Source organism: Siphateles boraxobius, unplaced genomic scaffold (assembly GCF_051911475.1).
Source record: "Siphateles boraxobius isolate OS27281-9 unplaced genomic scaffold, OSU_SipBor_1 104, whole genome shotgun sequence".
Taxonomy (NCBI): Eukaryota; Metazoa; Chordata; class Actinopteri; order Cypriniformes; family Leuciscidae; genus Siphateles; species Siphateles boraxobius.
The window spans coordinates 414,327-439,387 of NW_027508705.1; the positions used below are offsets into that span (position 1 = coordinate 414,327).

The 25,061-nt window shown below is 44.1% G+C and overlaps 1 long non-coding RNA gene across 2 annotated transcripts; it reads right to left on the bottom strand.

The window, feature by feature from the left end:
- Nucleotides 1–1,859: 1,859 nt before the first annotated feature.
- LOC143753675 (uncharacterized) lies at nucleotides 1,860–3,255 on the bottom strand. Of its 2 annotated transcripts, none has more exons than XR_013207795.1 (4): nucleotides 3,200–3,255; nucleotides 2,592–2,635; nucleotides 2,374–2,436; nucleotides 1,860–1,895 (listed from the first exon to the last, which is right to left on the bottom strand). It is a non-coding gene; the product is annotated as an uncharacterized LOC143753675 (long non-coding RNA). The 2 variants fall into 2 exon arrangements; XR_013207794.1 differs by lacking the exon at nucleotides 1,860–1,895 and adding an exon at nucleotides 2,079–2,149.
- Nucleotides 3,256–25,061: the final 21,806 nt, after the last annotated feature.

A 25,061-nucleotide genomic window follows, 5' to 3' on the forward strand; every position in this document is an offset into this window, starting at 1 on the left:
ATTTAGCTTATAACCGGTAGACTGCTGCTTCCCGTGTTGTTTCGACGCTGTGAAGCGAAGCTGGAGTGTCCTCTCCAGGGTGCAAGCCAGGGCAAGGTAATATGGAAGACCAGCTGTTGCCCAAGTAGTGGGTCCCCCCTTCTCCACGGCACTGATTGATCCAACGGAGCGGCAGAACCGATACAGTTTGGGACCAGCGCCGTCGCAGGAGTTGCCAGAGTGATATTGCGTTCAACCACACGCTGCCTATGGGACTCCAGCTCCAGATTTTTCCTCAAGGTTTACTCCTGAAGCCTTTTCCCAGGAAGAGATATAGCCGCAAGGCAGCGGAGGTTTTTGGCAGAGTTGTCCTTCTCTGCATGAGGCAGGTGGCACAGGGTTACATGGTTACCAGTGGCAGGTATAACCTGACCTGACCTTAGTAACGTGAACATAACTGACTGTCATAAAAGAACACTGGCCACTGATGTCACTGCCATTGATAGGATGAGGTGACTCATGTGATCCAAGTTAGCCATTACCTTTTTCCAATCCCACATGGAAAGAACCTATATAAACATATATGTTTTAATATAGGTTTTGATATAGGATTTTAATATATGTGACATATATAAAATTGGCCATTTTCCTATATTATACGTGCATATATGTACACATATATACGTGCATATATGTACACATATATACGTGCATATATGTACACATATATGCGTGCATATATGTACACATATATACGTGCATATATGTACCTATATAGGTGCATATATGTACCTATATAAATGCATGTATACGTGCATATATGTACCTATATACATGCATATATGTACCTATATAGGTACATATATGCACGTATATATGTGTACGTATATGCACGTATATATCTGTACATATATGCACGTATATATCTGTACATAAATGGACGTATAATATAGGAAAATGGCCAATTTTATATATGTCACATATATTAAAATCCTATATCAAAACCTATATTAAAACATATATGTAGCTATATATTACCTATTAGTATAATTATTAAAATCCATAGCTACTAGGCAAAATAAATAATAGCCCAAGATGTAGACATTTTAATTATTTATTTACTTAAGAATAATCAAATATTACAAGAACAAAAATAAGACAAAAAAACTGAACAGAAAAAAACCCAATTTATCTTGTTGATCTTCTCAGCTCTGTGAGCTTCGATATTGATAGATGTGCCTATCTGTCCTCGGCTGGTTGCCGGCCACTTCTTCAATGTAGCATCTAGAGAAGACAAAAATAATAAGACAGTATAATAATAATAATAATAATAATATAGTGCTTCATCAGGAACCCAAAGTGCTTACAGTACAGCTGCGATTGGACATGTTTTGGATAAAGGGCTGATCATAATAAAAAATGCGTCATGTAAACACGTCAGCAGCAGATTCCACACCATGTGCCCAGCAGCAGATTCCACACCATGGCAGTAGCAGAGGTTCTGCCTGGCAAAACACCCCTTTATAACATCAATGTGAAAAATAATTTCACATCACAATATTCATTTATTGGCAACTTTTAGAAAGGTTATTATGTTTCATATTGATAGTTAATAAATTCCCAATAGTTAATAGGTTATGATGTATAAATGCAGATTAATGATAAAGATATGAAACAAATTAATCATTGCCCTAAACGTTATTAAAGGAGAGGACAGGGTGGGGGGAAGGAGGAGGTTGGATGGAGAGTAGGGAAGGAGAAAACAGTGGGTGGAGGGGAGCGAAGGGGGGCAGGAGGAAAGGATGATTGTCTCGTATAACACTAATTGGCTCCTACAAGCACACAGTTTATACCCATCTTCACTAAATAATGTTACTCACCTGCGTTTTCGCTGATGTCTCAGCTGTTGCTGCAGTCTTGTTAGAGAAGAAAAACATTGTTAAACTCAACAATTGTAAAACTTCAACAATTGTAAGCATATGGGGCAAGTAAATTACATATTACCACCAACTATCCCAACATAAAATCCCTATAGCTCAGTTGGAGCCTTAAGTAAAATAAGTACAGAAAAATCTGAGGTATAAAAGGGTTACACACACCTGTGGTGTCTCTCGAAAGCGCTCAGTCACCATGGGACTCTCTTTAAATGGCTCGGTCTCCTCTCTGGAGTCTTGGAGAAGAAAGAAACTTAGTAAAACTCTACAACAATTTGTATTCATCGAAGCAAGCCACTATAGATTCTTATTTACAGGGGGGGCTTGGAAAACATTAATAATGTCAATAAATTAAAGTTACATGCAAAGTAATCAGCCAAACATCATAAAAATCCATATAGCTCTGTTTGAGTAACAAGTAAACTAAATAAATAAATAAAAATGCAAGGGGGTTACTCACCGGTTGCACTTCTCCAAAAGTCGAGAAAGGGGAATCTAGATCCTCCACAGGACTCCTTCCAGTCTTGTTCATAGAAGAAAAATATAGTTATTCTCTTCAATAAATTAAAGTGCAAATACATCAAATTAGTAACACTATCAATCAGCCCAACATCACAAGTCTCTACAGCTCTGATTGAGAAACAATTTTAAAAAGCAATGAAAATCAGAGGAACTTACCTTTTGAGCAATAATGGCGAGGTCACTTTTCATTTGAGGGATTTCTAGAAAGAGGTTGTATAAAGAAAAAACAATTACAATCACTAAATCAAAATAGCACCCAGCAACTCTAACGTTAACGTTACTCTTCGAAAGACATTTCCTGCAGCTGTGAACGCAAGCTAACTTACAACCCTCCAAAGCCCATTCATAAGGCTCTGCAGAGAAAACCTGGTTGTGAACGCAATTAAAAAATATATATATTTCTCCCAAATTCAAATTCCCCAAGTTTTTTTTCTGGAGCCGATTGCCTTCTTGAGCCGTTGAAGGCAGAGGAGTGTATGTAACGTTAAGTTAACTTACTCATGAATTATATTCTCTAGGCCATGACTTTTGTGAACCCTCTACGAATTTCTCCAGAAAGAGACAAATAAATATAATTCTAATTTGAATCTTATCAACGGCTATATGAGCACCAACACCACCAGCTAACAACATAGCATTTATTTTGCCAAACACGTATTAAACTTTCAGCCCATACAATTTCTAAGTTTATACTTCTCTGCCACCGTAATATCCATCTCCAGAAAAAAACCCTGCTAATAAATATTAAAATTAGGAATACTTACGATTGATGATAAGTAGGACATAGCAGATCTCCAACGCTGATATCGCAATTTTTACCTATATGGGGAGGCTGCAGACCTGGAGCCGGCAGATATACGCCCCTGACAGTTTTACGCCCCTGACAGTTTTACGCCCCTGTTGTTCCTGATGCGTCCAGTAGGGGAATATACTTCAAAATAACATAAATCGACTCTTACACGTGAATAACCAGTACATAGACATTTTTTTGTTTGTTTTTTGTTCATTTAAATATAAACGTTACAGTTTAGATCTGCACGGATTAAAATGTCTTTAGCTATTCAGTTGGGCTTCACTCTCTTCACTCAGCCTACAGAAGACTATGTGTTTTTGTGAATTGAAAATTTAAAAATACACAGTTGGATCAACTATGTTATGAAAAGTATATGACCTAATGCAGTTATAGGCCTATTCACCATAGGTTTTTATATGGAAGACTGAGTGCAATATGTTGTTGTGAATTTATAGTTACATTCAGGTATTAACCAAATTTAGCCCATTAGACATACAGTACCGTGTAATTATATGGATCCTTGATTAGCTGTAGTACCATTCTCTATTGGTCGTTAATGTTTTGTACAGCTACAAAACAGTATCCTACACAGCATTTTATGAAGACAAACACAATTTATACCTTTTCTAAAATTCCAAGGGCCATTTAAAAGAAAGACACAATACTGTTGTTCACAATTTTTTTTATTGACATTTATGAATTATGATGACTCCCCTATGGTTTACCCCTCTTCTTTAACTATTTTTTAAAAGGACATCCATGGTGATTTTATCGTTTGTTTGTGTGTGTGTGTGTGTGTGTGTGTGTGTGTGTGTGTGTGTGTGCGCGTGCGTGCGTGCGTGCGTGCGTGCGTGCGTGCGTGCGTGTGTGTGTGTGTGTGTGTGGATTGCATCAATTTGCTCCTGATCTTCAAAGTACAGTGGCACAAGCACTTATTGATGGAACAATAGTGAAAAAAGTGTCAACCCACTTTGATTTCTTTTGGCCACCAATGATGGACTGTGCAGAGAAAATTGAAAATGACATTAAAACCATGTCCATGTATGTCTCTGTAAGTTGTTTATTTTGTAAGTCATGAAAAAATAATGAGTGTTTATAAGTTTAGAGATAGATTTTCATTTTCTTATAGCTAAAGCAAACACACCTTTATGAGATGCAAGTTAAAAAGAATTTGGTAAAGACAGAGTATGATAAAACCCACATTAAGGGCACATACCCTACATTTTAGTCCAGACCAGTAAGCTATTTTAAAAAACTATGTTGGAAATAATCAAAATATTTGAGTGAGTGTGCAGTTCAACTCTTTACTTAGAGAGAGATTTACATACATGTATACATGCCTATTATAAATGTGTCTTTTGTGTGTTCACATCATAGACTGTAAAAAAACAAGTTCAGATATTTCCAATATCTACTGTAATGTTGCCCCAGAAACCATGTGGAGTATGCTTTAGTGTGAGTAAACAGGGTCTTACCAGAAGAGGCGATCTCAGACAAGCTAAAGACAGGCAACAAAAGAAAATTAAAAAGAAAATGCATTTTAAAGTGAGTAGAGAAGACTAGGGGCAACTAAACCTAAACGTGGTATAGCTGAGTTTAAGCCAGATAGAACATAAACCTGACCGTCAAGTACTTTTTGTCTCTCGAAATAAATTATAGACCCATCCATTGATATAGAAATGAATTGATAGGCTACCTATACCAAGCTAATTGTTAATAAATAATAAATGTTGCATCATTGCTAAACAACAATAACTTTAGCAGATTATTTAACACACAAATGAAAGAATCTATAATTTTTTGTCAGATTTTCATTCTAACGATAAAAATCTTGATTATACGGTATTATTACTTTGTCTTCTGGGCAAGATTCATCCTTATAAAGACAGAACCATTCAATGATCTTGATTTAAGAATATTCTCCTCTGATATAAAGTCCCTTTTTTCTTCTTTTAAGAAAATTTCAAAACCTTTAAACTCAAAGGTTTCTAAAATAAATAATATCATTGAGTCTGATGTAAAGCACCTTTAATTTTTTATATTGACAAAATGTAAAATTTCTCTTTCTCACTGTGATTGTCTTGTATCCTTTCATTTGCAATACAAAATAAATAAATGTATTAATTAAAAAACAAAAGAAGATTATTTACTAACATAACTCAATTTGTGTCGCTGTCGCTGAATTTTTTTCAAAATTACAGAGTTTGATATGAAGTCCTTCCTTGACACATTTCTTTTACACATTTTCACATTTGATAAGTATAACTTGAAACAACAATAATTTGGACAACAATTAAATAAAAGAAAAGAAAAAAAAGATAAATGGCATCGCAAACATACATTAAATCCATTTAGCAGAGATACAGATCTTTGGGCTTTTCGATTTTTTAAAAACTTTACAGACTCAAAATACATGCTTGTCTTCAAACTCATTAACCACAGTGAAATGCTCAGAGATGGGATGATGATGATGATGATGATGATTACTTGAATGTATGTTCTATGTTCTTTTTTGTTGTTGCTACATTTAGACTGTAATGACCTTTCAGCCATATTCATCTAGAAACTGCATCAAGACAATACAGAAAACATTGCATTTTGCATTGCATTTGGTGGATGTAACAGTGAATGTGTGGATGCTGTAATGTGAATCTGGAAGTGACTTGAAATTGAAAAAAGGGCTTGATTGACAAAATAAAAAAACCACAAACCATTTTGTAAGTTCCTTCTTTTCCACTATCTTCATACAAGAGAGAATTGACCTTGTAAATGTAGCTTTCACATAGCTTTCCATCTCCTCTCACTTAATTGCCATAATTAAATTCCATAACATGCCAATTACGTGTGATACCAATTTCACATGTTCAAACATACAGTTCTTGCATAATTTCTTTTTTTATTTAGTTCTTATTGCCTTGATAATAGAAAATATGAGCTAGGCATCATGTATGACAGTTGCCAAAGTGAGGTATGAGCTACAAAATGACCAGATCCTGCCATGAGCTAGGAGACATGTATGCACATATAGGGCTTATATGTGGATATAAAGAAGCAATACAGGAGACACATATATGGCCTGTATATGCACATATATGCACCTCAGTTTTGCCTATATGTGCCATATATACGCATATATGTGCATATATATTAGCATATATGTGCATATATGCTGGAAATATATGCAGCATATATGTGCATATAAACTGCATATAGGTTTCATATATGTGCATATATCCTCATATAGTTTCTTTCCATGTGGGATGGTAAGAGACAGAGACACAGACCCACTTTGTTAAAAGATTAGAGAACCCTGCGTCCTTTAAATTTGTCCCAGTTGAAGAGGACATGCATGTGTGGAGCAAAAATCATTGGTCATTGGTCAGGTTTTTCAACATGTTTCAACTGTTCCCCTCTTCCAAGTGTATGCTACATGACACGTTCTGCAGTGCTGAAGTTGTGTGACAAGTTTATTTGTATTCCTTTGTGTCTAGCGCCCTCTATTGACAAACATCTATAAGGCGCTTCTCAAATGGAAGGCTGCTATTATAGAAAATATGTACTAAATAAAATTGAGTTCACTGCACTCACATATTACTGAAACTTGAATGACTGAAACTGTAGTCTGACAGTAGTCAAACTGAATGAGCTATAGAACAATTCTAGATCCCAGAATGATAATTGAATAATCATTGTATTAATAAGGAATTAATTAAGTGATGATTGAGGATTAGTGATGACCAGCTGCTGTTAACAAGCAGAATCACTGAAGGAAAGAGAAAAACAAGAACTACAACTGACTTCCAGCTACAGTCTTAGATGAAATCAACTGAAGATAAAAGATGTTAAATCTCTGAAGATCTCAGCAGAGGAGGATTAAACAACTCCACAAACAGCATTACAAGCTTCACTTATTATTAACCAGTTTGACTTTTATTAATGCCATTCGTCTAGTTCTTATTAGAATTAACAGAGGTTTAGAAGCTGATGCTTTGATTTTCGTTCAAGGTCACCATGATGGCCGCTATTGAGTGTTTATAAAACTCATTTGTTATGGCACAAAAGTATGATCGGGTTGAGGATTGATGATGACAATCAATCATTTTGTGACTTGATTCACTGATCTCATTCAGAGTCTAATCTCTGATTAAAGCACCAAGTGACTTTTCCTCTGCGGTCACCCTACAGGTTGGAAGCGGAATTGTCCATTACCGCTGTCGTAAATAATTTAGCCTACCGCAGCCTACTGTCGCACGCGCACACACATGCTCTATGTTTATCCAACACCAGCTTTGGAATCAACAATGGCCAGACAAGGTAGAGTATGATGCATGATTTTATGAAAGTATGATGTATTGCGACATCACAAACGAGCAATTGTAGCAATTGTAACGCTTGCCGTAAAGCAAGTCAAATTAGTAGTTTTCTTATGTCTCATTAGAACTACAGAAACGCTGATTTTCATCATCTAGTCACAACCACATTCTCATATTTTCTTTTGGCTTTTGTGCCGTAACAAATGTGTTATTTAAACACTCAGTTACAGCAGCCAGAGGAAAAACTGGTGTAATAAAGTCAAGGGTCAGGAGCCCAACTAAAGTAAACACCGACCACTATCATGGTTTCTTTAAATTAAACAATACATCATCATCCTCATCATCTAAACCTCTGTTCATTCTCAATAACAATTTCTGTAGACGCATGACAAAAGTCAAACTTGGTTAGTAATGAGTGAAGCTTGTAATGCTGTTTGTGGAGTTGTTTAATCCTCCTCTGCTGAGATCTTCAGAGATTTAAACATCTTTTATCTTCAGTTGATTTCATCTAAGGCTGTGGTTGGAAGTCAGTTGGAGTTCTTGTGCTCCTCTTTCCTTCATTGATTCTGCTTGTTAACAGCAGGTGTTCATCAGTAATGCTGAATAATCACTTAATTTCTTGACTGCAATGTATATCTACTTTTAGTGAACTCAACTGAAATAATTTCAGAGTACTCATAACTATTTTTTTAACTATTCAAATAAGTTTTTTATAAACTTAATTGAATTGAGGCAATCGGTTTCCTCAAATGAAATGAGTTAGCTTAACTTGCTGGGTTTTACAGTGAGGCGTGCTTGTATAGGCTAGAGTCCTCCTCAGCATTAAACCCTTGAAAGAAACAGTCTAGTAAGTGCGCATGGCGACGTACTAAATGTTTCCACTCCGCGGTCACGTCAGTGAAAGCTATTTTCATACTTAATTCGTATTTACTGTCTTCCTTTATTTTATTTATGCTGTCATCCATTGCTTCTTTGTTGTAAGTGTTCAATTATCCTTATATTTGTTATTTGGTTGTTTTATAAGCAAATAAAAAAATTAAAATAAAAAAAACGTCGGTGAAAGCTACCTATATGTTGATGAGTTATCTTCTGAGAGTTGTTTTTCTTTGAACTCAGACTGCTTTCTGCAGTTTAGAGCACAACATTGAATTATTAGGCTACAAGCAATCTTCACTGCCATTAGTCTAAACATTAAAATGTAGCTCATTATGGGAACAAAAATAATAACCCAACGCAACAAAAAAAAGTCTACATAAAACTTGCACTAAAATTTAGCCTAATATTTGCCCATGCTTTTAATCGGTGTCTCGAGCGGTTGAGTTCAGGAGAAAAAGAGATTTGCAATTTTCAACGAGATTTGCTTGTTGATATTTTATCTTAAGATAATTGATCAATTTACTGCATGACTGTCAATTCATTCTATTGCAATCTATCAGCAGAGTTATTGGTCGGCAAAGTTTCTTCTTACCAAATCACCACTTAAAAGACGGTAGGCCTACAGTAAGACAACCTAGATGTAGGCAGCAGCACCCCATCCAGGGCCCTTCAGAACATACAGAGGTGGAGGAAGAGAGAGGCTATGAGCTATATCAAACTAATGAATCCTTAACTTTAAAATATGTATGATAAAATGTATTGGCCTACTTTTAAAAAGAATACTTTATAAGAAATTTATGGGAAAAGACAATTTTCTTTTCAAGATGTTTCCAACTCTAACTTTAAACAGATTCTGTAGAATAGCCCATATAGCCAATTTGAACAGGATTTGTCTCCAGGAATGACTATGTACTAAAAATGTGCTTTTGACTTTCATTTATATTTGTATTATATATATACACTGCCGTTCAAAAGTTTGGGGTCGGTGCAATTTTTAATGTTTTTAAAAGAAGTCACTTATGTTCACCAATGCTGTATTTATTTAATTAAAAATACAACAAAAAACAGTAATATAGTGAAATATTATTACAATTTAAAATACATGTTTTCGATTTTAATATATTTTAATATATTATTTATTCCTGTGATTTTAAAGTTGAATTTTCAGCATCATTACTCCAGTCTTCTTCTTCAGTAGATTGTTTGCACTAAATGAATGGTTAATGTCATTGTGTAATGAACAGAAACTGTTTTTTCTAAATAATTGGAATCTGTTCTGGGAGCGACCTAGGCTCTACCGTGCTGATGGCCTGCACCCCAGCAGAATCATTACGTTATTACGTTACAGAATCGTTACACACCATATGACTAGTAAGTCAAAGTCCAAATCACAGTCTTTGCTGTCCCAACTTAATTGATATAAGTAGTGTAGAGCATTATAAAGAAACTGTGTCTATTCCTCGTTTAGTGAGGCCAAACAATAAATCTACTGTAGGATCTAGGAAAAATCTTATTTCAATTAAACCAGAAAATCTCAATATCAGTGAACAAAAACAATTTCTAAAGCTAGGTCTTCTAAACATTAGATCGCTCACACCTAAGGCGGTTATTGTAAATGAAATGGTCACAGATAATAGTTTCGATGTACTTTGCCTTACTGAAACCGGGTTTAAACCAAATGATTATTTTGGTCTAAATGAGTCTACCCCACCAGGATACTGTTATAAGCATGCGCCCCGTCTGATCCGTCGTGGCGGCGGTGTTGCAACAATCTATAGAGATATTCTAAATGTTACTCAGAAAACAGGTCACGGGTTTAATTTGTTTGAAGTACTTGTGCTAAATGTTACGCTCTTAGATGTAAGAAAGAAATCCCTATTATCTCTAGCCTTGGCTACTGTATATAGACCTCCAGGGCCCTATGCTGATTTCATAAAAGAGTTTGCAGACTTCCTCTCAGATCTATTGGTCAATGTTGATAAAGCAATAATTGTTGGAGATTTTAACATACACGTAGATAGCACAAATGATGCGTTAGGGGCTGTGTTTACAGATTTATTAAACTCTTTTGGGGTCAAGCAAAACGTCAGTGGTACCACTCATCGTCTAAATCATACACTAGATTTAATTATATCATATGGAACCAATCCAACCGATATAGATATTGTACCGCAAAGTGATGATGTCACTGATCATTACATGATAACTTGCATAATACGTACTGCTCAAATTTGTCATGTTGCGCCACGTTACCGACCAGGCAGAACAATCCTTCCAACCACTATAGATAGATTCTCAAATAGCTTACCAGATCTATCTCAGCTGCTCAGTGAACCCAAACAAACAGATGAACTAGAGGAAATTACTAGTAGTTTGAGCACCATTTTCTCTAGTACACTAGAAATTGTTGCACCAATTAGATTAAAAAAGGTTAGAGAGAAAACGTCTCGGTTACGTATGTAACCCTCGTTCCCTGAGTAGGGAACGGAGTCGTTACGTCGGATGACGACGAATGGGGTTTCGCTTAGAACACCTATCGACTTCGAGTATTACAAAACGAGCCAATGGCAAAGAAATGCCATGGGTCTGCGGAATTTGCATGGCGTAACTCCACCCCACCTCGTGGGAATAAAAGGAGGAAGCCGGCAACAAGCAGATATGTTTCTTCGCTGAGGAGCCAAGACTGAGCTCAGGCGATCCCCGCGGTACAGCGGAAAGTGGCAGGCAGACGTAACGTCTCCGTTCCCTACTCAGGAAACGAGGGTTACATACGTAACCAAGACGTTCCCTTTCGTTGTCACTCCGAGTTACGTCGGATGACGACGAATGGGGTTACCAGTCTAATCACGCCACCTTCTCGGCTGTCTTCCAGTGCCCTGCGTAAATCTGAGATCCTTGTCGTGAGACTGGCACGGATGAAGGACTCCTATTTAGCACAGGAATACCAAGGTACACTGGGGAGCATATCCCATAGCTTAGAGGAAATATGCAATTATTGCCAACCCAGAGGGGGGGACTTAGAAAGTACACATATGACCCAGAGGGATGCATATGGAGAACACTGGGGTGTCCAGCCACAGGTGGAATATTTCAACCCCAGGGGTGGCAAGGTGGCTTGCCAAGGGGAAGACACATGCTCAGAGAGGCTTACAGTGGAAATACACATGTGGGGGTCGCTCAGAGGAGGGACCATGCACACGGGAGGCACCTAGCCGACGCGCAGGCAATAGACACTGGCGCCGACGTCAGGAGTGCTGGAGGAACTCAGGGCTTTCGGGGAAGCTCACCTGAGGAGAATATCGCACGTATCCAGTCCGTGGAGTGGAATGGCGAGCAAGCGAAGACACCTGAGCGGGTCCAGTACTAGCTGGTTTAAGCGAGTACATGAGAGGACACTGGCTCCACTCGGAGATTGTAGAATCTGGCGAATGTGTTAGGTGTTGCCCAGCCTGCAGCTCTGCAGATGTCTGCTAGCGAGGCGCCATGAGCTAGAGCCCAAGAGGACGCCACACTCTGGGTGGAGTGGGCAGTCACACCAAGGGGGCATGGTCGACCTTGCTGCTGGTATGTCAAGGCAATGGTGTCCACTATCCAGTGAGACAACCTTTGCTTGGAGAGAGCCTTCCCCTTCAGCTTCCCACCATAACAGACAAAGAGCTGGTCTGAGGTCCTGAAACACTTCGTTCTGTCTACATAGGCGCAGAGAGCGCGTACTGGACAGAGCAGTGCCAAGGCTGGGTCTGCCTCCTCCAGGGGCAGCGCTTGCAGGTTCACCACCTGGTCCCGGAAGGGAGTGGTAGGAACCTTGGGCACATATCCGAGCCGGGGTCTCAGGATCACGTGAGAGTAAGCCGGCCCAAATTCCAGGCACGCTTCGTCAACGGAGAATGCGTGCAGGTCCCCTACCCTCTTGATGGAGGCCAATGCAACCAGGAGCGCTGTCTTCATAGACAGGAACTAAGCTCCACTGATTGCAAAGGCTCAAAGGGAGCACTCTGCAGGGCGGTTAGAACCACTGAGAGGTCCCAAGAGGGAACGAGAGGAGGGCGAGGAGGATTCAGTCTCCTCGCTCCTCTCAGGAACCTGACGATCAGGTCGTGCCTCCCAACAGACTTACCTTCGACCGGGTCATGGTGTGCGGCAATAGCGGCAACATAGACCTTAGGGGTGGAGGGAGACAGCCTTCGCTCCAGCCTATCTTGAAGGAAGGAAAGCACGACACTAATCGAACATCTCCGGGGGTCTTCTCGGTGAGAAGAGCACCAGTTGACGAAGAGGTTCCACTTCAACGCATAGACGTGTCTTGTGGACGACGCTCTAGCGGAAGTGATGGTAGCCGCCACCGCTGGTGGTAGGGTACTCAAACCTGCCTCGTCCCGTCCAGGAGCCACACGTGGAGGTTCCAAAGATCGGGACGAGGGTGCCATAGGGTGCCCCGTCCCTGAGAAAGGAGGTCCTTCCTCAGGGGAATCGGCCAAGGAGGTGCTGTCGCGAGGAGTACTAGTTCGGAGAACCAGGTCCAGGCGGGCCAGTACGGCGCGACCAGAATGACCTGCTCCTCGTCCTCCCTGACCTTGCGCAGGGTCTGCGCAAGAAGGCTCACTGGGGGAAACGCATATTTGCGGCCCCGCGGCCAGCTGTGCGCCAGTGCATCCGTGCCGAGCGTGCCCTCGGTCAGGGAATAATACAGGTCGCAATGGGTCGAGTCGTGAGAGGCAAACAGATCTATCTGTGCGTCCCCGAACTGGTCCCAAATCAGCTGAACCGACTGGGGATGGAGTCGCCAATCTCCCGGGAGGGGCTGAAGCCGTGAGAGCTCGTCGGCTGCACAGTTCAGGGCTCCGGGGATATAAATGGCATGAAGCGACCTCAGATGCTTTTTGAATTTATTTGTTTAGTTAAGCACAAATCTGAGTCCATGATGACGCCAAGGTTCCTAACCTGGGAGGAAACAGAAGGAAAATAATTGCTTAGCTCCATAATAGTACTGCTCCTCAATTTTGGGGAACCAAAAACAATAGTTTCCGTTTTGTCCTCATTAATTTGGAGAAAGTTAAGCGCTAACCATTTCTTAATGTCCCCAATGCATTCCAACAAAGGTTGAATTGAATCACCAGCTTTCAACGGCAGGTACAGCTGTGAATCGTCTGCATAAAAATGAAATGATACATTGTGCTTCCTAATAATATCCCCCAATGGACGCATATACAAATTAAAAAGAAGGGGACCCAAAATAGAGCCCTGTGGAACTCCACTAATAATAGGTGCAGAAGATGAAGAAAATTTACCCATCTCCACTGAAAAAGACCTGTTTTTAAGATAAGATCTAAACCACTGTAAGGCCGTACCCTTGATACCGAAGAAATGCTCCAAACGCCAAATAAGAATACTATGGTCTACAGTATCGAAGGCAGCCGTAAGATCAAGTAGGATCAAAACGGCATTTTTACCGGCGTCAACTGCGAGTAGAATGTCATTGAACACTTTTAGCAATGCAGACTCTGTGCTATGATGGGCAGTGAAACCAGATTGAAAAGGTTCTAGTAAGTTTGCAGCATTTAAAAACGAGTGCAGTTGAGACAGGACAACTTTTTCTAAAAGTTTTGATAAAAATGATAACTTAGAGACAGGCCGAAAATTATTAAAGCAACCCTCATCCAAACCTTGTTTCTTAAGCAACGGCTGAACAACCGCATGCTTGAAACTATTGGGAACTATCCCAGTGTCCAAAGACAAATTAATCAACGCTTGGACACTGGGGCCAATTATAGGAAAAGCCGCTTTTAAAATATCAGAAGGTATTACATCAATTGTGGAGGTAGTTGTTTTTGTCTTGTTAACCACTTCACAGAGTTCCATTAAAGAGACGTGCGCAAAATTATAAAAGAAAAACGGACTTAACAGCGAATTTGAAGACTGATCTGGCAGCTGTAAAGTTAAAGATGAACAAATAGCTAACACTTTATTAGCAAAAAACGTTAAAAATGTCTCACAACGTTCAGCCGAGGGTTCCCCGCGAAATTGACACCTTGGACTAATTACAGAGTTTATCGCAGAAAATAAAATCTTAGGTCTATGACAGTGTTTATCAATTAAATCAGAGAAATATTTAGATCTAGCTAACTTAGCAGCACTCTGAAACTTAACCAAGCACTCCTTGAAAATCTCAAATGATACAGTTAAACGATCATGCTTCCATTTCCTCTCTGCTTTACGACACGCCTGTCTGAGACAGCGAGTATCATTATCCAGCCAATAGTACGATTTTTGCTTTGGTTGTTTTATCTTAAAAGGGGCAATAGAATCTAAAATATCAGAACAAGATGCATAAAAAAGAGAGAATAAATCGTCAGGCCCGATGGAAGGCTCAGCATTCAAGATCAATCCTTCAACGGCATTAGCTAAATATTTCTCACTAAACTGAGAGGCTGTAAGTGAGTTTATGAAGCGAGAATAAGAGCCTGCAGATCTATTCACTGTAACAGAGCTCACAACGGGAATCGTAAAAACAATGGGCTTATGATCAGAAAAGGATTGATCTTCAATACATACATTATCGACAGAGAACCCAGATGACATAATAAGGTCTAGAGTATGACCAAGGACGTGTGTTGGTTGGTTCATATGTTGAATAAAACCAAATGAGTCCAGGACATTACAAAACTCAGCAACCAGGGGACGCCCGGGGCAGCAAACTCTCCCGTCTCTGAGCACAGAGAGTTCGGACGTCACAGAGCGCCGCCCACATGCCGTGCTCTCCTCGTCCCCCTCTGTTCCGGAGGTGGTTGCCGTCTGTTCCGGAGGTGGCGGCGAGTTGCGGCATACGGCGGGAGCGTAGACCACCTTGATGGTTGATGTACGCTACAGTGGCGGTATTGTCTGAACGGTAGTACATGTTGGTTCTTGAGCACGGCCCGGAAGCGGCGCAAAGCAAGACGTACGGCCAGCAACTCGAGGCAATTGACATGCCAGAGGCGTCGGGGTCCTGTCCAGGAGCCCGCGGCAGCACGTCCATTGCACATGGCACCCCAGCCCGTGGAGGAGGCATCTGTCGTTACAACAACATGCCGCGAAGCTCGTTCCAGGGGCACTCCGGCCCGTAGAAAACTGAGGTTCGACCATGGGGTGAAGGTCTGACGGCAGGTCGGAGTAACTGGTACTCGGAGGGTGCCGTGTTGCCATGCCCACCTCGGGACTCGGTCGCGGAGCCAAAGCTGAAGCGGTCTCATATGAAGCAATCTGAGTCGGCGAAACGCGGCTGCAGATGCCATATGCCCCAGGAGCCTCTGAAGAAACTTCAGTGGAACCGCACTCTTGCGCTTGATAGTCTCAGGCAAGTCAGCAATGGCTGAGTGGAGAAGGCGACCAAGTCCATACCGAGAAAAGAGCTCCTCTGCACGGGGCAAAGTTTACTCCTTCCCCGGTTGACCCGAAGGCCCAGACGAGCTAGGTGCCGGAGCACTGGGTCCCTGTATTCGCAAACCTGGTCTCAGGAGTGAGCTTAAGACAGCCAGTCACCGAGATAGTTCAGGATGCGAACCCCGTGTTCCCATGGAGGAACAAAGGCAGCCTCAACAACCTTGTGAAGGCGCGAGGAGACAGGGCTAGCCCGAATGGGAAAACAGCGTACTGATATGCGCGCGCCCTGACAGCAAACCGTAGGTATGGTCTGAGTCGAAGGAGAACGGAGACATAAAAGTAGGCGTCCTTCAGGTCGATCGCTGCAAACCAATCCTGTGGCCGCACACATCCAGAAATGCGTTTGGCCAGGAGCATCTTGAACGGCAGCCTGTGAAGGGAGCGGTTCGGACCAGGATTGGCCGTAACCCACCAGACTTCTCCGGGACAATGAGGTAGGGGCTGTACACCCGGACCTCCTTTCGGCTGGAGGGACAGTCTCAATCGCACCCTTCGCCAGTAGGGTAGCAACCTCCGCTCTCATGATAGGGCATAGCCATCGACCAAAGTGGAGCAGACTCCCCTGAAGTGGGGAGGAGACCGTGCGAACTGAATCGCATAGCCGAGCCGATGGTTCGCGCGACCCAGCGGAACAGATAGGGAAGCTCTAGGCAGGCTCCCAACTGTGCCAGCGGCGTCGAGAACCGCAGACGTCCCCCCGGTGGTGCAGTGAAGCGGAATGACCGGCCCAGACGTGGACGGCATAGCGGCCCGGTGTGGGGGCAAGGTCAAAACCGCACCCTGACCGAGGAGGCCAGGGAAGGACCAGCGTTCCACGGGGGCCTGCTCTGTCAGGGGTCTGGCGACAGAGGGGGACAGCGGCGTAGCGGTCGTGGACGGCAACCACCTCCGGAACAGAGGGTGACGAGGAGAGCACGGCATGTGGGCGGCGCTCTGTGACGTCCGAACTCTCTGTGCTCAGAGACGGGAGAGTCAGTTCTTTGGAGAATAAGGATTCTTCCCCGGCCCTCACCCAGGGAAAGGAGTGGTCCTGCTACCAGCTCCTGGAAAGAACTGAGTCCCATCTCTGAGGAGGCCATCTCAAGAGCGCCGCTTAACCCGGCGCGTAGCGGGGGGCGGGGCTGGAGAGGACTGTTTTGGCGTCCGACCGCGGCCTCCAGAGCCGGCCCGGGTGAGCGGGCGGGGTGGGAGCCGTGGGGGGGTACCCTCGGCTGTGGGCAGACCGAGGGATCTGAGCGGACGGCGGGGCCGTCGGGACAGAGTCAACCTCAGTCTGCTCCATCCCCGAGGAGCCCGTCTCAGGAGCGCCGCTTAACCCGGAGTGTAGCGGGGGGCGGGGCTTGAGAGGGGCTGTGGCGTCCGCCCGCGGCCCCCAGAGCCGGCCCAGGTGAACGGGCGGGGTGGGAGCCGTGGGAGGGCGCCTTCGGCGGTGGGCAGACCGAGGGATCTGGGCGGACGGCGGGGCCGTCGGGACAGAATCAACGTCAGTCTGCTCATGAGCGGCTGAGAGCTGTTGGTCAAGCCCTCAACCGCACCGCCGGAGAGGCCGACCTGGGATATGGGAATGTCGGACAGACGGGTCCGCGCGACATCCAGCACATCAGACAGGTTCAGCCACAGAATGGTGAGCATCACCTGACCCAGGGAGCGTACGGCCACTTTCGTCGCTCGGAGAGCAAGGTCAGTGACGGCGCGCAGCTCAGTGAAGAGCCCTGGGTCAGTCCCGCCCTCGTGCAGGTCCATGAGCATCTGGGTCAGGTGGACCAGCAGAATGACCATGGCATGCAGTGAGGCGGCTGCCAGTCCCGTGGCACTATAGGATCTCGCCACAAGCGTAGACGAAAAACTACAGGCCACGGGCGGGTGCTTAGGATTGCGCCGAGAAGAAGCACTCTGAGGACACATAGCATCGCAACAGAGCGTTCAGCCGGGGGAACCCCAGTGTACCCAAGGGCAGCGGCCCCAACGAGGGGAGGAAAGGCGGATGATATCAGCGAGAGGTCCTGAGAACACAAGGGGGTCTTCTAGGACTTCGAGATCTCATCATGCAGGTCCGGGAAGAGAGGTATTGGGGTTTGCCGCGGACGAGGGTCGGCGGCCTTACCCAAAACCAATCGTCCCAGGAAAGCATGGCCGTCATCTGATCAAACACACTAGACAGCGCTCGTGCCCATCAGAGTCCGATACCAGTCCGCTGCAACCAGAAATGCACGGGCGAGCCATCTTTAAAAAGACGTGCCGCGTGCGAGCTCTTTTATGAGAGGAGAGAAAAAACTCCGCGATGTTGAAGCGCACAGGGAGACACACACACACTGGCAGATTACTGCACAGATCAGCAGGCACTGTGAGCTCGCTGCAGATCGCCATCACACCAACACCGGAGAGAGAAGCTTGTCTCGTAGAGCGAAGTCAGAGATGACTGTGGAGTGAAGAAATACTCTTGGCTCCGAAGCGAAAACATATCTGCTTGTTGCCGGCTTCCTTCTTTTATACCCACGAGGTGGGGCGGAGTTACGCCATGCAAATTCTGCAGACCCATGGCATTTCTTTGCCATTGGCTCGTTTTGTAATACTCGAAGTCGATAGGTGTTCTAAGCGAAACCCCATTCGTCGTCATCCGACGTAACTCGGAGTGACAACGAAAGGGAACTAAAGCACCATGGTACAACAGTGCTACGCATGCTATCAAGAGAGAAACTCGTAACTTAGAGCGTAAATGGAAACAAACTAATTTAGAGGTCTTTAGAATCGCGTGGAAAGACAGTATGTTACATTATAAAAAGGCTCTAAAAGCAGCCAGGGCTGAGCATCTCCGCAAACTAATAGAAAATAACCACAATAATCCAAGGTTTTTATTCAACACCGTAGCTAGACTAACAAATAAACATACATCACCAGGGCAAAATATTCCGTTACAGTATAGTAGTAATGATTTTATGAATTTCTTCAAATAGAAAATAGAAAGCATCAGAAACACAATTGTAAATGTACAATCTTTTATGGTGTCTTATGATTCAGCCTCAATTATCGCCCCTCAAGAACAACTACACCGCTTTACAACTATAGGACAGGAAGAGCTAAATAAACTTATCATTGCATCTAAACCAACAACACTGAAAGAAGTGTTACCTGTCGTGGAAGAGCCTCTTCTCAATATTATTAACTCGTCTTTATCTTTAGGTCATGTTCCAAGAATATATTCAAACTGGCAGTAATAAAACCTCTCATTAAGAAACCACAATTAGATCCAAATAACCTAGCAAATTACAGACCCATTTCAAATCTTCAATTTATGTCTAAAATACTAGAAAAAGTTGTGACCGCTCAATTGTGCTCTTTTTTGCAAGAAAATTATATCTATGAAAAATTTCAGTCAGGATTCAGACCGCATCATAGCACAGAAACTCCGCTAGTTAAATTTACAAATGATTTACTTTTAGCTTCTGACCAAGGCTGTATCTCAATACTAGTTCTACTCAATCTTAGCGCTGCGTTCGACACTATAGATCATAAAATACTCTTGGATCGACTACAAAACTACACTGGTGTTCAGGGACAGGCATTAAGCTGGTTTAGATCGTACTTATCAGACCGTTATCATTTTGTCTGTTTAAATGGGGAAAAATCGAAGATAGCGTCAGTAGACTATGGAGTGCCGCAAGGATCGGTGTTAGCCCCTCTGCTATTCTCAATATATATGCTGCCACTTGGTAATATTATAAGAAAACATGGAATTAATTTCCACTGTTATGCTGATGACACTCAATTATATATTTCATCACGACCAGATGAAAACACTAACTCATTTAAAATTAACAGAGTGTCTTAAAGATATAAAATGCTGGATGACGTGTAATTTCCTGACGTGTAATTAAATTCAGATAAAACGGAGGTATTACTTATTGGTCCAAAAAACTACCCACAAAACCTTGTACAATACAACTTTAATTTAGAAGGATGTCCTGTTACTTTATCCACTACAGTAAAAGACCTGGGTGTTATACTAGACCGCAACTTGTCTTTAGAAAATCATATTTCATATGTTACAAGAACAGCCTTTTTCCACCTTAGAAACATTGCTAAGCTACGTAACATGCTATCTGTTTCTGATGCAGAAAAGTTAGTTCATGCATTCATGACCTTGAGACTAGATTACTGTAATGCTTTATTAGCTGGCTGTCCTGCATCCTCAATAAAGCTACAGTTAGTGCAAAATGCAGCTGCTAGAGTTCTTACTAGGTCAAGAAAATATGATCATATAACACCAATTTTATCATATCTACACTGGTTACCTATTAAGTTCCGTATCAATTACAAAGTATTACTACTGACCTATAAAGCCCTAAATGGTTTAGCTCCTGTGTATTTAATGGACCTTCTATCGCCCTACAATCCATTGTCACAGTGTTGGGTTTGTCTTCCCCTGATGTCCACTAGATGTCCTCCTTTCCCACGGTGTCCTTCACTTATGAACTACATTTCCCACGATCCTTTGTCTCATCATTGCACTCAGCTGTTCCTTATCACTGATCATTGCACTCAGCCAATTCCCCATTATCATTGTCGATTCCCTGTGTATATATACCCTGTCTGTTTCAGTATGTGTCACGGAGTCCTTGTTATTGTCCCCACACTTCCGTTTACTGTTCGAGTCGGTTCCTTGTGTATGTCTTCTTGTTATCGGATTGCCTTTTCTGGATTTTAACCTTTGCCTGGACTGTTGTGAGTACGGATTACCCTTTAAATAAAGACCGCTATGGGATCACTGAATTCCTTGTGTGTGCTTGTCGTGACAGAAGGACTCCGTCGTCACAAGATCCAGCGGTATGTTTCTCAATATCTCTTCCCCAGCCACCGAGCGGGAGAGAAGGGAGTTTTTTTAAGGGGACCCGATTAGTCAAGTTTCGCGGGACCCGTGGAGGTCGAAGTGGAGGAGGTGGTCGAGAGCCTGTTCACGTCCCGTCTACCCAGTCAGAGACTGTTCACGTCCCGTCTGCCAAGTCAGAGAATGTTCACGTTCCGTCTGCCCAGTCAGAGACTGTTTCTCGTTCCGTCTGCCCAGCGAGAGACTGTTCACGTTCCGTCTGCCCAGCGAGAGACTGTTCACGTTCCGTCTGCCCAGCGAGAGACTGTTCACGTTCCGTCTGCCCAGCGAGAGACTGTTCACGTTCCGTCTGCCCAGCGAGAGACTGTTCACGTTCCGTCTGCCCAGCGAGAGACAGAGACTGTTCACGTCACGTCTGCCCAGCGAGAGACTGTTCACGTCACGTCTGCCCAGCGAGAGACTGTTCACGTTCCGTCCGCCTTCCTGGACCTGGACTATCTGGAGCATCTGGCTCGGATCCTGGACATGCCCGTGTCTGCTGTTCCAGAGTCGGAACCAGTGTCTGCTGTTCCAGAGCCGGAGCCGGAGGCAGAGCCAATGGCCGTTCCAGAGCCGGAGGCAGAGCCAATGCCCGTTCCAGAGCCGGAGGCAGAGCCATTGCCGGTTCCAGAGCCGGAGGCAGAGCCATTGCCGGTTCCAGAGCCGGAGGCAGAGCCATTGCCGGTTCCAGAGCCGGAGGCAGAGCCAATGCCTGTTCCAGAGCCGGAGGCAGAGCCAATGCCTGTTCCAGAGCCGGAGGCAGAGCCAGTATCCGTTCCAGAGCCGGAGGCAGAGCCAGTGCCGTCTGCCTTCTTGGATCTGGACTATCTGGAGCGTTTGTTTCGGATCCTGGACATGCCCATGTCTGCTGTTCCAGAGCCGGAGCTAGTGTCTGCTGTTCCAGAGCCGGAGGCAGAGCCATTGCCCGTTCCAGAGCCGGAGGCAGAGCCAATGCCTGTTCCAGAGCCTATGCCTGTTCCAGAGCCGGAGGCAGAGCCAATGCCTGTTCCAGAGCCAATGCCTGTTCCAGAGACAATGCCTGTTCCAGAGCCGGAGGCTGAGCCAATGCCTATTCCAGAGCCGGAGGCTGAGCCAATGCCTGTTCCAGAGCCAATGCCTATTCCAGAGCCAGTGCCTGTTTCCAGAGCCAGTGCCTGTTTCCAGAGCCAGTGCCTGTTTCCAGAGCCAGTGCCTGTTCCAGAGCCAGAGCCAGTGTTTGTTTCTGTGTTTGTGTCTGTTTTTGTGACTATTACAGTTCTTGTGGCTGTTCCTGAGCCGGTGTCTGCTGTTCCTGAGCCGGTGTCTGCTGTTCCTGAGCCGGTGTCTGCTGTTCCTGAGCCGGTGTCTGCTGTTCCTGAGCCGGTGTCTGCTGTTCCTGAGCCGGTGTCTGCTGTTCCTGAGCCGGTGTCTGCTGTTCCTGAGCCGGTGTCTGCTGTTCCTGAGCCGGTGTCTGCTGTTCCTGAGCCGGTGTCTGCTGTTCCTGAGCCGGTGTCTGCTGTTCCTGAGTCGGTGTCTGCTGTTCCTGAGTCGGTGTCTGCTGTTCCTGAGTCGGTGTCTGCTGTTCCTGAGTCGGTGTCTGCTGTTCCTGAGTCGGTGTCTGCTGTTCCTGAGTCGGTGTCTGCTGTTCCTGAGCCGGTGTCTGCTGTTCCTGAGCCGGTGTCTGCTGTTCCTGAGCCGGTGTCTGCTGTTCCTGAGCCGGTGTCTGCTGTTCCTGAGCCGGTGTCTGCTCCGCCCTGGCCGCCCGAGGGGTCTTCGCCGCCCTGGCCGCCCGAGGGGTCTTCGCCGCCCTGGCCGCCCGAGGGGTCTTCGCCGCCCTGGCCGCCCGGGGGGTCGTCATCGCCCTGGCCGCCCGAGAGGTCTTCTTCGCCCTGGCCGCCCGATGGACTTTGCGTCTCGCCCTGGCCTCCCGATGAACTGTGCGTTTCGCCCTGGCCTCCCGATGAACTGTGCGTTTCGCCCTGGCATCCCGATAGACTTTGTGTTTCCCCCTGGATGCCCGATAGATTTTTTGTTTTGCCCTGGTCCCCGGTTAAACCCTCACCCCTTGTTCCTGTCTCCCTTCATGGACCTGGCCCACCTTCCTTCCCCCTGATCCTCCACCGTTCCACCGTTCCAACCTATTGTATTGTGTTGTGTTTTTTGTTGTTGTCATGGAGCGTCTGGTAGCCGCTCCGTAGAGGGGGGGTTATGTCACAGTGTTGGGTTTGTGTTCCCCTGATGTCCACTAGATGTCCTCCTTTCCCACGGTGTCCTTCACTTATGAACTACATTTCCCACGATCCTTTGTCTCATCATTGCACTCAGCTGTTCCTTATCACTGATCATTGCACTCAGCCAATTCCCCATTATCATTGTCGATTCCCTGTGTATATATACCCTGCCTGTTTAGTATGTGTCACAGTTTACTTGTTATTGTCCCCACACTTCCGTTTACTGTTCGAGTCGGTTCCTTGTGTATGTCTTCTTGTTATTGGATTGCCTTTTCTGGATTTTGACCTTTGCCTGGACTGTTGTGAGTACGGATTACCCTTTAAATAAAGACCGCTATTGGATCACTGAATTCCTTGTGTGTGCTTGTCGTGACATCCATCGCGTTCTTTAAGATCACTAAATTCGAGGCTTCTGGTCATTCCTAGGATATCTAAGTCCACTAAAGGAGGGAGGGCGTTCTCGCATTTAGCTCCTAAACTTTGGAATAGCCTTCCTGATATTGTTCGAGGCTCAGACTCGCTGTCCCAGTTTAAAACTAGATTAAAGACGCATCTCTTTAGCCAAGCATTCACATAATGCTTACCTTTTATACCACTGTTGAATCAGATCGAATGCATTAATATTATGAACAGCAGCTATGCTAATTATCTCCCATCTGCTCTTCTGCTGTTATCTCGGGACGCTAGTCCCGAGGTAAATAGCGTCCGTCAGCTCCAGTTTGTATCCAGCCTCTCACGGAGACTTCAGATGCCCCAACACCTGCGATGAGATGACTAAACGCCTGTGAAGAGACGACTCGACGCCTGTGAAGAGACGTCTCAATGCCGGCGATATGTTATGCCCTAAATTACTACATGATTAACTAACTGTATTTTTTCTATGTACATTTCTGAAATGCACTTTCTGTAAAGCTGCTTTGAAACAGTATGTATTGTGAAAAGCCCTATACAAATAAATTTGAATTGAATTATTATTATTTTTTATTTATTTTTTTTATTATTATTTTATTTTTTTCTCCTCACATTCTTTCTTGTGTGACACACCTGAATGAAAGGCTGATTATGCGAGTCAGTAGTTGTATTCGACATCGGCTGCGGCTGGATGTAACCGATCGGCGAGAGTTGCCGCGTGCAGGCGGGGAGGAGCTGCAAATAGAGACGTGAAGTCCGATGCATTCAGGTTCCCGTAGTGACCGCTCACGTGCTGTTTGTATACTTTACCACAGCTGAAGTGAAATAAATGCAATATTTGCAAAATACACAGATGTTTCAGAGACATTTCCATTCAATACTTTATGTACTGCTTTATACAGCAACTGTTTGAACAAGAATAAAGTTACTACTATCAATGAAGTGGAATCAACGTTTTTTAATCAGTTTTATTTTGATAAACATGACACAATATAACATCGTGACTACATGCAAATAGTTGTAAAAAATGATTTGTGAGCTTTAGTGTAACTAAAGGTGTGTGAATAAACACGAAACACATGTGATCGTTGTCATGCGGTGAATCCGGCCAATCGTGGAACAGTTGTGTCATCAGAGCTCATGCAGCTGCTCTTGAGAATCTGCGCTGGCTGAGTCCTGCGGCTGCTCTCGAATCGCTCTCGCGCTACTTTAAAGTAACACTATGTAGTTTTTCAACCTTCATAATATATTTCCTAGACCCTTGTGATGGTACATCGACTTACAATAAATGATCCACGTCACGTCTTAACAACGTTAAATGACACGTCTGCCATAGCCTGACGTGGTCTGTATCGCTTTTACTGGCACTATGTAACTTCGGGTTTCGGGTAGTAACCGGAGCACAAAAAGAACTACAAAATTCGACTGCTTTACGGCATACATATTTTTTCTTCTTTGTGATGTCTTTCATAAAATCATGCATCATACTCTACCTTGTCTGTGGCCATTGTTGTTGCCAAAGCCGGTGCTGGATAAACAGAGTATGTGCGTGCGTGCGACAGTAGGCTGAGGTAGGCTAACGGTACTGATCCACTTGTCCGTGCAACACTTCAGTTGCGGAGGACTCCGCTTTATTCCTATGGGTGACGTCACGCGACTTTAACGCGCCCGCAAAGCATCCCGGGAAGGCAGCGCTTCATTTGGAAAAATGCTGCGTGTCAAAAATGAATCTTTATGCAA